This window comes from Pseudopipra pipra, chromosome 1 (assembly GCF_036250125.1).
Source record: "Pseudopipra pipra isolate bDixPip1 chromosome 1, bDixPip1.hap1, whole genome shotgun sequence".
Lineage (NCBI taxonomy): Eukaryota > Metazoa > Chordata > Aves > Passeriformes > Pipridae > Pseudopipra > Pseudopipra pipra.
The window spans coordinates 39964282-39980664 of NC_087549.1; positions in this window are offsets into that span (position 1 = coordinate 39964282).

The window sequence follows — 16383 nt, forward strand, 5'->3', positions numbered from 1 at the left end:
CTCTGAGTGAGCTAAACCACAAGAGAAGCTTTGAACCCAGGTTAAAATGTCACAGGGTGCTACCTGAGCCCTGCATTTATCAATTTAATTCCTTCAGAATCAACAAATAAACTTTGTGACAAAGATAAAGAAAATTTAAATCTGTATTTCTTTCTTAAAGCTGTCTTTGAAGTTACCTTATACCTTAATGTATAACTACCATTTTAGACACACACTTTAAAACAGTTAAAAAATTTCTCAGCAGTGAAAAGATGCAATCATATTGAGTCACAGACACAACTCCCCCCAAAAACCCTAATTATAATCAAATGGTAAAATAACAGTAAAACTATTTTTCATTTAATTAAGAATTTTGGAAAATAGGTACCATTTTTCTACCCAAGGACTGCATCTCTCTTCCCAAGATGAACAGTCACAGACATTAAATAGAGAAGTCTTCCTTACAAACTAACACTACAGAAACTCAATTAATGAGAAATTCACAGCACTAAAAAATCTGCCCAGGTTTATTGGTCAATCTTTTAAATGCAGGAATCTAAAACTGTCCTTATGAATCTGAGTATTAGTAGCCAAAGCCCTGTTTGCATTTGTATCTCTACTTAAAAAAAAAAAGATTAATTTCTTTGGTACCAGTTCTTTGTACAGCAATGCATAACTGAGAAGCGCTTCTAAAAGTCTCCCTCCCCAAAATCACTCCATTTATTGAGGTATCTAAACAATATATTTTAATTTTTTAAGTCGTGGTGCAACCCTATCCCATGAAAAATATTCCCTCAAACCCTCCCTGTTCACACAGTGGAAGGATGGGCAGGCAGACAGCCCTAGTTATTGTTTTTCTTTTTCTCCTTTTTTTTTTCCCCTCTCCACTTTGACATTGTCTGAACTGCGGCAGACAAGAATACCACCTTCTGATGTACAATGAAGAGGGTGAGGAATGGGAAGGTCGGCTTTCTCGGGTTTCCCATAATTAGAGGAGTCAAAGAAAATAAAGGTGGCCTGTGATGATGCAACTAAAGTAGCAGAAGTCGTATTTTTCAGAAGATGGATGTATAGGAATAAACACGATGGAAGAATATATTGCCATTTGGGATGTTGTTGACTATTTGGAAAGGATTACATCTTGATTTACTGTGCAGAAATTTCTAGTGAGAATTTTTAGTTGTCTTAAAAATAAGTGACTTGTTTTTTTCTCACATGGACCACACCAAGAATGCTTCCAAGTACTTATGAGTACAGTAATTAAAGAAAAAAATAGTTCTGGTAATAGTCACAGTTTTAATAAGTCACTGCTATACTTATTCAGGTATGTTCCACAGCATCTGCTTTTTCCACTTGCTAAGAGACTAATGCCAAACTCCACATAAAAACATAGCCTTGCAGAATCTTATGACTTTAAGTTTGAATTTTATTTCAGCCTACTGCCCTCAGGTATTTGGAATCAAGACAGTGATGAGTTTAACTGCACAGAATATGTGAAATACACAACAGTTATTGTTGAAACAGATGGAATTGACATTGAAACAGTATTTTTCTGGAATTTTATTTCATACGCTATGGGAATAAGAAAACACACACTGCATCTTTGAAGGAGTGAAGGGAGCTCAGTATCCCAGATGATGAAATGTAGATTAGTTGCCAGTGATAGTTCTTAAAAGACATGGCTAATTTCTCTCAAGCTGTAGGACATGGGAGTACCATGATGGCTCAGAGTAGGGTACAGATAGAGAGTTTCATTCTACAGACTGTCATGCTCAAACACCCCTTCCCTGGAGAAGTTGTGCCTATGACCAAGGACAACATGAAATGTTTTGAAACAGATTTATAGAAAATAGTGTGAAAATGGAATGGTAGATAATCCACAGGATTAATTTTCTAATAAGTCTTAATAAAGAAGAAGTTTATAGAAAATTCTGTTTAAGGAGTATAAAACACACAGTTATGCAAACAGAATATATTTTCTGCAAGTATCACAGAATCTGACAAGTCAAGCCTCTGCAGAAACCTTTTAACCCTACTTCAATAAATATTATACTCTAACACACATGTTGTTATGAAAACTAGCTTTTAAATTGGATCCCCATGTTCAAATCTGCCTTCTTGAACTCTGACAAGTGTTATTGTTTGGTATGACTTTCTGATAAAAAACTTGTTCTAAGGCTCTTTAGGAGAGAGATCACTGAATTTTAATCCAAAGAGTTTATGAACAATATATGCACATTCTTGTTTCAGAAATACCTGCCAACAATGCTGTACAGCAATTCCAACCAGACTATCTGCATAAAAGATAAGCAGGTTTAGCCAAACATGCCTTTATCCAGGATTGTAATGCATACAGAGAATCCTGAAAAACTTCCAACTTCAGAAATTTGATGTTTATTTTGGAGCACCTATGTCAATAACAGTAAAACATGCCACAAAGGTACGAACTGATCATCTGCCTGACAAAGTTGAAATGGAATGTTTTGCTTTTAAATATAAGAAGGAATAAAACAAAAGGAAATGAAAATGAACTGTCATATGCAGATCCACACAATAAGTTAACAAAAAGAATCTGAGAGCTAATTTAGGGAGCCTTTCATTTTTGCCACCACCACAATTCTAGGATGTTTTCATGTCTGAAAAATTAAACAGCTTCTGCATTTTTGGAAGGTAAATTCTGTCAATATCATTCCATGTATACTATATATCTTCTCATATGTCCTAACCTTGTCATCTCAACATCTCAATTTGGCTTCAAGGTGATGTTGACACGTTTATGCATTAAAGAAAACAAGGGAAAATTTTAAAATGGAGTCACATCTACTGAACAGAAAGAAAAAAAGATGCAAAAAGGTACATCTGCTTGGCTGATAGTTATCCAACTGGCAATGGGCTGACAAACTGCCCCAGCACAGAGCTGAAAATTGCACCTCAGAGAGCAGAGGTAGGAGCTAAATACCAAATTTAAAATAATTATCTTCCTTCCAGGTAAGAGACAGTCTTCCACTAAATCTTTTTCTTTGATTATATATTCCACTATTTATTAATCAATCTTTGGTTATTGCTTTTCTATGACATCTTAGCCACATCTATGTGGATTATTTAGTATTTTTTCTCAATTGTGTATTTCTTCTGTGTTAGGAATAGGATGATACATTTCTTATTTTGTTTAAATGTAGGCCCATTCTGGTTAGAGGGGATATATTTAATCATATGCTCATTCCAGCCACTAACACGACTATGCTAAATTTGCTTTTGTTTCATTCCCTATTATACCAACATTACAATTTTTTTGTTTGTTTGCTAACCACATTTCTTTCCCATCAACCTGGTTTCTTTTTTTTTTTTTTTTTTTTTTTTTAATTTTTTTAATTATACAAGTTGGATTGCCTGGGTTTCAAGAAACTGGCTGACTTATGACAACATGAATAGTACCAAAGCTTGAAAAGAGAAATCCAAAGCTCTGCAATATTTAGGTTTAACTCCCGTTTCTACACGCAATATTCTTTTTTAAAACGAGATTCTTAAAGCAGAGCTCTCCTAATTCCATACAAAAAACCCAATACACTCTCTGAGAAACCATTAACTGTAACACTGCTTTTTACTAACAGTGAGGCAAAATGAGATGTAGCTGGGATGCTTTAGTGGAAATGGCTTGATTGCTATACCTTATATAATAAAAATGGAGTGTTTCAGAAATGCAACACTAATGAAAAGTTAATAGCAAAGAAAGAGTAGGAAACAAAAGATACCTGCCACTGGAACCAGACAAATGCCACCAATACACTAAATAAAACTTGGAAACTTTTATTGACTATCAAGCTCAGCATGTTGGAATAATAAGGAAGTTTGGAATTTCCTCTCTCATTTGGAGTGTCTTTGCAGAAATATCAGCTGGTAATTACATCAGACTGTGCTATGTATAGCTTTGTTGATTTACAGAGGTCTTTAGAAAGCACACACCCAATGTTTTTCTTCACATGAATAACCCTTATAGATGAACTGCCTAATATACCCAAAGTTTGGAGAAGGAGAGAGAACATTATTTTTTAAAGTTCAGGTCATTAGAAATGATAATTGTTTAATTTCAGCATTATCAAATTGAGGTAATCTAACAGAATTAATTTCTAGTTATGACAGTTTTTCTCCAGACTTTCAAGGGACAACTTCTTGCAATACAATAGTTATGAAGAAAAGGTAGAATGCATTACTTCATTCCAATCCCTTCTATTAATGCAGTTTATCTGCTTTTATTTTTTCAAAATATATTTTAAGTTTTTCAATAATGTTAATTTATTTTTAAACCATTATTTTTTATAATGCTAAATGAGAAAAAAACCTTAGAACTATGAAAACAAATGGAAACATTAAATAAACAATTGAGTGCTGTTCCTCAAATATTCTGAATTATATTAATGTTTAAATTATTTGCATTACAGCTGTATTTTTAGAGACAGGACATAATGCCTTTCTTTTCCAAAACTCATCCAGAAAAAAAAACCACACTGAGTATTATTAATCCTTTTAAAATTATACAGAATAGAATTAGAGGCTGTATGATTCACTTCATGTCACATTGGAAAATCTGTGGTGGAAGTCCAATTAAAACTTGGTCAGATGAAGACAGAAATGCAGTAAAATGATATTTACACAATTACACAATCCTTAACATAGATGTGTGATGACTGTTCTGCATCACAGTAAATCATCCCACCCACCCAGTTTACTTTGCTCCTTCCTTCTTCACGTGGACAAATTCTGCCCACCTGCAAATGGAAGAGGGTGAACAAAGGAGGAAAATAAATATCATCCTGATTTCTGAATAAACAAACACATAGTTCTGACAAATTAACATTGCTAACAAAAGAGAATTCATGCAGTAATTCAAGTCTATTTTCTTCAGAAAATTACTAAAAATCTGGAATGCAAAACTGCAGTTTGGACTTGATCCTGCATGATGCCTACCAGCCATGGAGAAGTGTTTAGCCTTTCTGCAAATTTGCAGATATTTTTGAAGTTACAACAAAATTCAAGGAAAGAAGTCACAGATCTACAGATAACAGAATGATTTCTGAAAGCCATTAGCATAAGTACTTATTTAGCAAGAAATACTGTGTGTATGATGAAGGGTTTACTTTCCCAGAAGCGCTTATGGGACTTAAGATTGCACAAAAGGGCTGTGAAATGTGTTTCCCTCAGTTCTGGCTCTTCGGTTCCTGGAGCCTCAGGTCACATTCAACTCATAGTTCCTATCAAGCTTTTCCCAAAGGACCTTTGGGCTCCTGCAGTAGCCAAACTTCCCTGGAACAGGAAACTCTATTTACACTGATGTCTTAAAGCCTGGTGCTCATCCATAAAAGGGAAAAATAATACTTTTAGGAACTGCACTTCTCTTAACCTTTAACAGACCACACGTTACTTTAAAATGCACATGCTGTAAAAGAAAATTTTCACAAAATCAAGAAAAACTATTTCTGAATAAGTAAAGACACTTCCCCTGAAATGCCTGCAACTTTCTGACAGTATGCAATGTCTTGACAGGAACATGAAACAGAAAAATACAAATTAATTTGTCAGCTTTCACTGTCTCATATGAAAGAAAGGCTATCTACAACCATTAAAATACTAAGATTTTAATATCTTTTATCTGCATCATTTTTGATTCAGGTAAATGTTTTTTGGGGGTTGAATAGTGAGTAGGAAAATTTCTCTTCCAACTATCCACTCGTAGGGGAGAAAGGAAGCCTTCTGTGGGAGAGAGCTTTGAAAATTATTGAAAATAACCTTCATGATGGCAATGTGTCTCCTGAGCAGAAAGGTCCTGCAATATCTGCTTCTTATATAACAAACTAAAGCAGGCTACTGGGAAGGTGAAGTGGAAGTATTTCCTTTTCCCTTCTTGTATTAAATATTTCTGTTTGCCATTCTCCTTAACGGACAGTTATTTCACAAAGAACATGTGCAACTTCCATTTGTCAAGCTGCTTTTTGAATTTTTTTAACTACCATTTTGATTACAGGTGAGTAACCAATTAAAAGGTCAAAATGAGGATTTTTATTTAAAGACTCACTGCGACTTCATCTAAAGATACTTTCTAATCTAAAAATAAGTTTATCTTCATGCACATGTGAGTTTTGGTTTGCATTTTGATTACTTTAGTGCCAAGATCAAGCATTCCTGCATGACTACATCTTATAATCACATCCTCTGACTTTCCTTCCCCATAACATCTTTTGTTTACTGCTTTCTTTTTTGTCACATCTAAAGTGAGGGAGACTGCCAGCTCTTTAAGTTTCTGTGAAATGCCTTGCAGTTTACAAACCTCAGAAAAAACCTCAGCATCTGTCCTGTGCAGCATAGATGTGCTGAAGGCTGCTCTGAGACACTGAGCAAAATCCTCCTAAAAAGCTGTTGAGTTGCTTGTATGAATGATATAAAAAATAAGAGACAGTTCAGTGCTGCAGGCATGTGTCTTCATATAAAAACCCTAAAGTATGAACTTTGCATTCAGACTAAGATTTTGTTTTGAGAATGCATTGATGTTTAGAAAGTGAAATAGCATCTTTAAATCTAGCTATAAACAGTAACATGAAAGATAAAGGTGCTGTTACAATAGCATATTCTTAGTCGTGACATTATTTTATTTGAGGTCAGCTCTCACAATTTCTGGTTTAAAGGTGAAAGTTGAAACATACAGTCACCTTGCTTACTAAGAATGGCAAACAGTATCTGCATGACCTTTTGCAAATCATATTTTATTGCAAGGCCTTTAATACTTTAACTATGACTTCTTGGATGGACAAGCCTATTTGTTATGATTCCAAATGCTGGACAATTCTTGACCTCAGTCTAGAAGTATGGAGACATGTCAGTTATATTCTAGGACATTAAAGAAAGCAGAAGGACACAGGGGTTTTCCATAACTTTCTTTCACTAATCACAAGGACTTGACAATATAATGCCTCTAATCTGTCATCTAGGAAATGAGTAAGGTCCTAAAAATAATTGGGAGTATCCCAAGGTGAATAAGTGTAAATCTATGAAAAAAGTGATATATTATCTCTGTATAATGTTACTGGTTTATCTTGGCATTTGTCCATCTCTCTCTCGTTCTTGTGCTGAATTCTCTTATCTGTTTGAGCCTCATCATCACCTCCATTCTACAGGCTCTTCAAAGTGGCTGGTTAGATTTTTCATTGCTTCCTATTGCCACATTCTTATTCAAAAATGAAATGTAAGAAGAGATAAACTTACTATTAATAGCAAAAGCTTATTAAAATGCTATTCTCCCACCAGGTTTTAAGTATCCTTAATATTGTGCAAGAAATAGGAGACATTTCCTATTACTATAAATGATATTTTTCCATCTAGATCTTTAAAAAAAGATTAATGCATTTAATTCTACCAGATTGTTCTGTTTTACACTCATTCTTTTGAGCTTGTGATTATTTCCTTGATTTTGAAAAATGGAATCTGTGATAACAGTTGCATAATAAGTATTATCCAAACACAGGTTTTTGGGTTTCAGTTACAACACACGCAACAAACCTGAAAATGTGTCTGTGTGGTTAAATGTGCAAATGGTATTACTAATGTAAAGTTGCAATTGAATATGTTTATAAAGGCTTGTTCTTTTAAAATATTAAAGGTATCTAGCACACTCAATTTTAGTGTAAACACTGGTAGTTTACTTCTGCTAAAACTACCACAGAAGGCAACCACTTATTGATACTGATTGAAAAATACTACCTTATAATGACTATAAACTCCACTAAAGTTGAACAAGATCTAACAGATTTTACAAAGGTGGAAAACGGTAATGTCCAAAAGAATACAATGTCCCTCTGATATGACACATATCCCTCTTTTTAGATACTTTCCCACAGAAGTGAAATAAAATATTTTAAATGCTCTGTTTTGTATGTAAAACAGAGTCCTAGAAGCCTCAGCTCTGAACTCCCTTTCCTCATCTGCTCTCCATTTCAAGTTTTGAAAATATCTGGGAGACTGGAGGCATAATCATAGAATGTTAAGGGGTGGAAGGCACCTTAAAGATCATCTCATACCATCCCCCCTACCATGGGCAGGAACACCTCCCACTGGACCAAGTTGCTCAAGGCCTGATCCCAACTGGCCTTGAACCGTGCCAGGGTTGAGGCATCTGGTTGGGGCATCCACAGCCTCCCTGGGAAACCTGTTCCAGCATCTCACCACCCTCACAGTAAAGAATTTCTCTGAATATCTAACCCCAATTTCCCCTCTTTCAGTTTGTACCCATTAGTCCTGGTCCTATCACTGTAGTTTCAGGCAAAGAGTCCCTCTCTGGCTTCCCTGTAGCCCATTTCAGATACTGGAAGGTTGATATGAGGTCTCCATGCAACTTTCTCTTCTCCAGGATGAACAGCCCCAGCTACACCCACTGTAATTGCATTATCTAGACTTATATCTGTATTTGGATGAAAACTCTATGTTCGTTATCAAACTAAAGCAAAAGATTTGCAATGTAAATCATGTAGTGCTTCTCCACATTTGACTGATGAACTAATCCTTGTACAGCACAGTCCCTAATATGTATTTTCCTATCAAAATATGCAGTTATGTTATGAGTTGCCTCTTTACTTTCTGCAATAGTTTGTTACGCCCTTTCAGTCACAAAACAAAGAGTATCAAAGAAATCGCCTTTTAAAATGGAAATTGATACAATATGTTGAAAACTGTACCAACTGGCAATCCAGACAACACTTAGTAGCTTGAGCTCCTATAGGATTGTAGATCTAGTCAGACAAAGCTAGCTTTAATAATTCAAATTCTATGCTTAACAATTACAATTGTGAGGTTATTTTTAAAATGACAGAATACATTCAGAAAAAATAAAATATATAAATTTTCATTTAGTACCTGGCTAAATAGCATTTTTGTCAAACTTGTAGTCATATTTAGGAAATACCAAGAATTATAGAATCACAGAATGGTTTGGCTTGGAAGGGGCCTTAAAGCTCATCTAGTTCCAAGACTCCTGCCATGGGCAGGGACATCTTCCATTAGACCAGGTTGCTGAAAACTTTCTGCAACCTATACTTGAATACTTCCAGGGGGATGGGGCATTCACAGCTTCTCCCAGACTTCTAAATATCCTAAATTATATAACTATATAATAATTATATAACCTTAGCATGAATAATTCCCAGCATGTTGTATTTCAGGGATATAACCTTATACACATAGCTCAGCTACCCGTGCTTTAATGTTATCTAAACAGTATTAGACAGGTAAAAAAGTTCTCTGTTCCTTCACTAAACCACCTCAATTCTGTCCTTTGCAAGGGCACAGGACTGTTGCACCCAAATGTACCACATTTAGCTGAATCTCTCAAGATGCCTGACATTTCCAGATTTCCACGAAAAGAAAAAAGTCAAACCTTTTTAAAACAAACTTTTGTAAAGTTTCTATATAGTTTTTAAACAGCTTTTTACCATTCTTTCAAATGATTTCAATAAATATTATTTTCAATTTAGTGCTTCATAAAGCAATGGATGAAAACAGGACTGCTGCACCCCAAAACTTATGATCTAAGTATTCATCTAAGAATAATTCTGCAACACACATTGTATTTACACGTACAGACCAAGAAGCAAAGCATAAAATAAATGTATGTTTACTGTGAAGCTGTTCAGAAATTACTAATATAGGCAATGTCTAAGTGCTATGTTAGTTTATTTTTAAAGTTAACAAGTGCTGCATTTAGATGATCAATTACTAAAATGACAAACAAATCTCTTTATGGCAACTAGACATGAGCCTTTTGCAAGTAGTGTATTTTAAGGAGGGATATTTAAGAGGAAAGGGTGGAGGTATGGAATGGATTTGTTTAAAGCTAGTGGCCAAATTCACGTATTGTGACACTACCAGGTTCTGATTTTCAGTAGAGATAAATCAGAGTAGGCATTTTAAAATAGTTCCAAGTATTCTATCATCATATATTGAGAATGGGTTTATTGGAGCATTTTCAGGAATATGAGTTTTCAGTCATATCCTCTTCCCTTTATTCCCTCATTCTTTCTTATCTTAATTTTTAGTGATGTGTTTATAATAATAACTCAGTGATACAGACACTGGTTAAGCAGCAGGAATCATCCGAAAGTGACTTCATCAGTCACATGAACACTGCCTTTTGCACTTGTCCTTGACCTGGGTATGGAAGATAGCATGAAAGCAGGAAACCCCAATAACAGAAGCATCAGAAACAGAAACATCAGACCACCCATAAAATTGACAGTCTAAATTATCTGTAATTATGAGATCTCACAAGAACTCTATAACTCTTCATTTTTTATTATTATTTTATTTAAAAAAATGAAGTCTAACCCAAAACTTAAAAAAAAATCCCCGAATTCCTGCAATTTCTCATTAAAATCTTTCAAGTCTTAACTGACTGAAAATAGTAATGACCAATAACTTCCCTTCCTGACTTGATTTTAGAGGTGAGTAATACTCAAGTCTAGAAAGGTTTTGACAATCACACAAAGTCAGCAGAAGTTATTATTCCCTCTCTGGAAAAATATTCTATTCCAAGGAAGGATCCCTAGCTTAAGCAGCGTTATACAAGCTCTTCTTTTAAAACCAGAAGTTATGCTCCTAATCAGTAATGATTTCAACACACTTGTGGAAGTCTTTGTGAAAATATACAGCACAACACTGTATGCAGTTGAACCAAGGACAAGGTGGGATAGAAAATCTGATCATTATTATAATAGCTATTAATGTGAGTGCTATGCAGATATAAGAAATAGTTCAAAAATATTAGTACAGCAGCTGGGAACCACACTAACATGAACTTGTGTGAGTAAAAGAAATCCTCATTTCAGAACCTCAATTTATTGACCTTAATAATTCACTTCCATAATCAAACACTCACTGTTTTCTTTTGCCATCCGCTGCTGTAAGCAAGACAGAAAACAGGCTTGATAGGCAGATGCAGTCCATGCTTCTACCTCTTCCATCCTTCTCTCTCTGATGGTACCTTTTTCCTCACAGTAAGAATTAATTCTATTCCTTCTTCCCAGCAGCCCAGGAAGTCAGAGCCAATAGAAGACTGGAAGGAAAGGTCAGGAAATGCTCAAACAGATAAAGATCCTGTATCTCAGTAGAATGAGACCAAGGGAGGCCTATGTCTGTCTGCAGTGTCCCCAAGTCTTTGATAGCCCTCTGAAACCCGCTTTCCCGTGCACCTCTTCATACCCATTCTCTCAACTAGGAGCCAATCACTTACATTTCCCATCTGAAATTCTGATTTTCTCCATTCAGAGCTTCAAAGTCTTCACTAATGCCTCCATATCCTTTTTTCCTCTTTCTCCCCATGTCTGTTCATCAAGTGCTACAAAAACTAAGCCTGCATACACAACTGAAAGGCCTCAGGTCAGGTCTAGCATATCATATAGAGCTGTCAGTTCTAAAGGATCAGATTGCCCTTTACTCCTAGCTAAATATTTAAAACAATAGCTAAAAATGCACAGAAATGCATTAGTAAATATTGTATTTTATATGTATAACATATAAATATGTTATACAGGGATAAAGGTAGTCACGACATATATCTACATAAAAATCAAAATGTAGCTCTAGCTTGTGTTGACAGACATGAGTCAGTTTTAAACAGCAAAAGCCAGGTATCATTACAGCCCAATAACACAAAGTTCAACATCACCTGCTAAGACTAACTAAGCTTCCAGGTAGGCAGTGCCGAATCCTGTGTTATCAGTTCCCAAACTGGCAACATGAAAATGAATTCCAGCACATTTAAGTGAACAAACATGCCAATTTCAGAAAGAACTAAAGGCATATATAGACAGAAGAAGGAGAGGTAGTTACAAACACAATTAATATATTAAAATGGACTCTGCAGACGGAACAAATAAATCTTGCTGTCTTTAATTTAAATTCATGTTTCTGTAATCAGTTTAGATTAATTATTCAGATGATAAGTACCACTTCCCCTTTATGACATGTCACTATTTTTCTATAGAGCTTGTAAATATGGGTTTTGATTTTGGCATACATTCTAAGGGGAATATCAGTCATGTATGTATTTATTCTTACAGACTGTCATTCATATGATCAGGCAGTTAGACAAAGATTTAAAGAACTACTGTTTGGGCTTATGCACAGATAAGACTGGTACGCTGACAGAAATTCAAGAGGGAAGAATTTCATATATCAGTGAAGAAGACCTCTTTAAGTTTTCATTAGGAAAGAAGCATCGTAAGTGTTCATACTGAAAAAAAAATCAAAACAAAATTTTACCAAGCTGCTTTCCTATTGTCATTAAGTTAGACCTAACTTGTCTCCTGAGGAGTGCTTGTGGCTTCCCACGAGATAAGCTATGCCTTTCATTTAGACAATGAAGCTAGAAAGTGACAGCTATAGTTTCTAACTCATCCAAGCAGACTTGGCAGTTAACACGCTTCAGCAGAGAGCTAAGCTGTTTCACTATCACCAGTCTGGCATATGTGAGCATTGCAGACATCTGCATGAAGCTGGACATCAGACTAACCTGTGAAGTCCCTATTATGACAGGAAAGTATAAATTTATGAATATATTAAATACCCATCCATTCCAGAGATTATCTTTTCAGACAGATAGACATAAAGTCTATCTAAACTAGCATCACTTATGTGTTCAAAGTACAGAAACAAAAACATAAGAGCTCTTATGTTCACAAACTATTTCTCCACTCCAAAGTGATGTTAACATCCTAGTCTAAGGATACTTTATATTACATATTCTTAAAGTTCATAGCTAGGAAAGAATCATACAAGTGTTGTGTGTTATCTGACCCAGAAGCAGCCACAGATGTGACTTTAGAAATGGTTTTCCAGTCAACTTTCAAATTTTATTTCAGATGCTTTTCAGAAAACAAATAAAAACACATGGAATTTTTTGCATGGACAAATTCTTTGCTGAAAATGTTTGCTTATACCAAAATATTGGTAGTTATAAGCACTTCCCGTTTTGTAATGAAACCTGTAAAAAAATTGACATTCAAATTGGCACTTCAGTAGGTCTTCTACCTTTTCCAACTGGGTGGTCACAGCACCAGTCTGAGTTCAAAAAGTGTTTGGACAGTGCTCTCAGGCACATGATGTGATTCTTGGGTTGACTTGTGCAGGGCCAGGAGTTGGACTTAATGATGCTGATGGGTCCCTTCCAACTCAGCATATTGTATGATTCACATTAAATGATTCTTAAAACTCCTAAAATCCTTACTATAATTAAAATGAAGCTAAGCAAAAGAAGAATTGATTTTAAATACCCTGCCCCCTTTACATATTAAAATTGACATTTTTTGCAAAGAAGTGTTCGATTATTAAAGAATTTATATTCTTTTTACTGTTAGACTCTACTGGTCTTATAGAACCTCAAACAGAAGTTTAGTCTCTTTCCCTGCGTGACTCATGATCTTGTCTATCATGAGAGAAGAGACTAAAAATACAATGCATTACTGCATGCAGTGTCTGTAAATCCCAGGAAAGAGGTAGCTTTAGACATTTATACAGCTAGTCTGGCGACCAAGTGGTGGTGAGTGTGTCAGCAAGCGGCTGGAAAGCGGACAGTTTGTGCCGCTGCTCTAGGGACAGGAAGCATTGAGAGTTTCTGCAGCAGTGGTTGGCCTGAGATAATACCATTGTATGAGGAGGCTGAGCGGCCTCTCCCAGTGCTGGGAGCCCAGAGCCTGGCGTCTGGCTGCCTGGCTCACAGCCAGCCTGGGCCCTGGGCTCTGCGGGGAGGGCGGCTGGTCCTCCGGCAGCTCCACGCACAGCCTGGGCCACACCTCACCTTCCAAAGGAAATCTGGCGAGAGCTCCAGACTTTATGACTTCTTCTTTACGAGTCCCCTCTTTTTTTTTTTTTTTCTTTTTTTTTTTTTTCCACTTTATGCTGGTACTGGTGTTCACACTGGGCTCTCAGGGAACTATTTAAAGTCACAAGCAATAAATGAGCTGATGACAGGATTATTGGGAAAAGTCATACTTTGCTACCCCAAAATGCACGTTACATTCCTCTCACTTTTTAAATAGTGGCCAATCACTGTCACCGACACTCATCATATAGAATAAAAGATGAATTTTAACAGGCAAGTTGTACAGTCTTTTTAGTTTTTACCCCTTCTAATTCTACCAGGTTTATTTAAGATATATGTTCTGTTTAAAACAGACATTGTTCTTAACACACAAAGGAGTTCAAGGATGTGGCATCAGTGTGTTCCCACCCATCATTTGCTCTGATGGTGTTACATTCTCTGAAAAAAAATTCAAGTCCCAGAGCAAACATTGTGCTGGGTATGTTTTTAAATTATGTATTTTAGTGACAGTAAAACAAAGATACTAAAAGTTTAATAAAATATTTCCCTTTACAAAATCTATGTGAAGAAAACCCACCAATCAGAAAATACAATACAGCACAGCCAACGTCTGCTACCTTTGCTCCAGAGAAACATCATTTTACAGCCCAGGCAGCTTCCCCAAGAGCACACCCCATATACCTTTTAGGATACATTATGCATTTACATACACGTTGATCATGCTGGATTTAAGGATATCCTTAAGCATTCTTTTGAAAAAGCAGCAAATGGAACAACAGAAGGTACAGCTAAACAGTAAGAATCTCAATATTTGCATTTTCAAAAATGTGAGTTATTTATTAAAATTGATGGAAAATGGTGTAAGACTAGGGACAGATTTATATATCAACCTTAAATATATCTATTTTTATTTTTACATTAACATTTAATAATTTCTCAAACAGTATTAAGCTATTATTCATAGCTTAATTTTATAATAAAACAATGAGTGTTTCACAGCTGAATTACTTTCCTGTTTTTATGTTATACAAATATTTTACAGAAGTCTATTAATAAATAATAAGAATTTAATCAGTACAGCAGTAATATTTGATACAACAATAATTCTGGCTAGTAACATAACTGGAGTTCACTTAATTTTTGTAACACTATTTCTATGCCTTTAGTAAGTAAAATCATTATAGCAGCAAGACTTCAATTCCTAAACAGCACGTGCAAAGGTGGTTTTATGTTTAAGGCACTACATTTAGCCTGGATCTACAAAAGGGCTGTGTAGAGTATGACCTTGTCCACAAGAGCTATAATTCATATATTGTGAAATATCAAAAGCCTCAAAATTCAATCTGTTATGCCTGAGCTTGATGAAGTTCACATTCTGAGACAGATCTTAAAAACAAACAATGTCACCAGCTTTAAATTCCATGTTTAAAAAATAGGGATGTTACTTGTCTTTTGAATTTAGAACTTCTAGGATTAGTGTTTTCAAGCTGCTCTGTAATCAAGAAAATGTGAAGAATATTTTAGTGTCACATCAAATTTTTTAAGGTCTTGTGGCACCCAGAAGGGAAAGGCTTCAAAGGAAAATAAAACAACTTATTTAAAGCTTGGTTTGAATAAAACAGGTTATAATAAAATAGCAATTAAATCATCTCAGGCTTCTCAGCCAAACCAATACAGTCATTAAAAAGTGACTAGAAGAGGTAACATTAAAAATAAATATTTTTTTAACATGTATCAACATATTAAAATACTCAAACTGATGTATCAACAACAACAAAAAAAAAGAGTAATTCTGTAGGACAACTTGACACATCTTGAAAGTCATGTTTGGAGATGATTATTCAATTAATACAAAAAAAGCCATTATTTATTTTGAACAATTGAGAGAAAGAAACTAGTATACAGGTTTTTCTCCATTTCTATAAAAATTGTAGTAGAGATGAAGTCCCAAAGGGTTAACCTCTTTTTTGTGACACCTATTGTTTCTATGCAGTGACGATATATAAAACCTGGTAGCAGCCCAGACGTGACCCTATAGTAACCCTGATGTATGCACTCCTCTGACTGTCTCCTTTGCACTGATCCAACTGGTTGTCCAAAGATCCAGTAAATATTTGCATGCACAGAGTAAGGCAGTGACACTTTCCGTGCAGAGCTGGTAACAAGACACAACATCTCAGCTCTGAGTCAACAGCAAAAAACAAACAGTGGCTGCTAGTGGAGAACGTCGACTCCCATGCAGCAGTCAGCACTTAGGTACTCATGACCGTGACCTACACACTTTATCACACTTTGATCTGCATTGTGAAAGCAGAGACTGCAGCAGTGGCTGTCCATGGTGTAGCCTTCCGGGCTTGCTGGTCCTAAAGGAATTGTTGATTCTCCGCTCTCTGTTTCTTCCTCTATGCAGACCAGATAGAAACCACATGATGGAACACGATATATCTATGTATATATACCTGTGTAACTGTTCATCTTAAAAATATGTGCAAACTAAAATTCAGCGTGCAATTCAAGGGCAAATTTGACAGTTGCCATACACTATT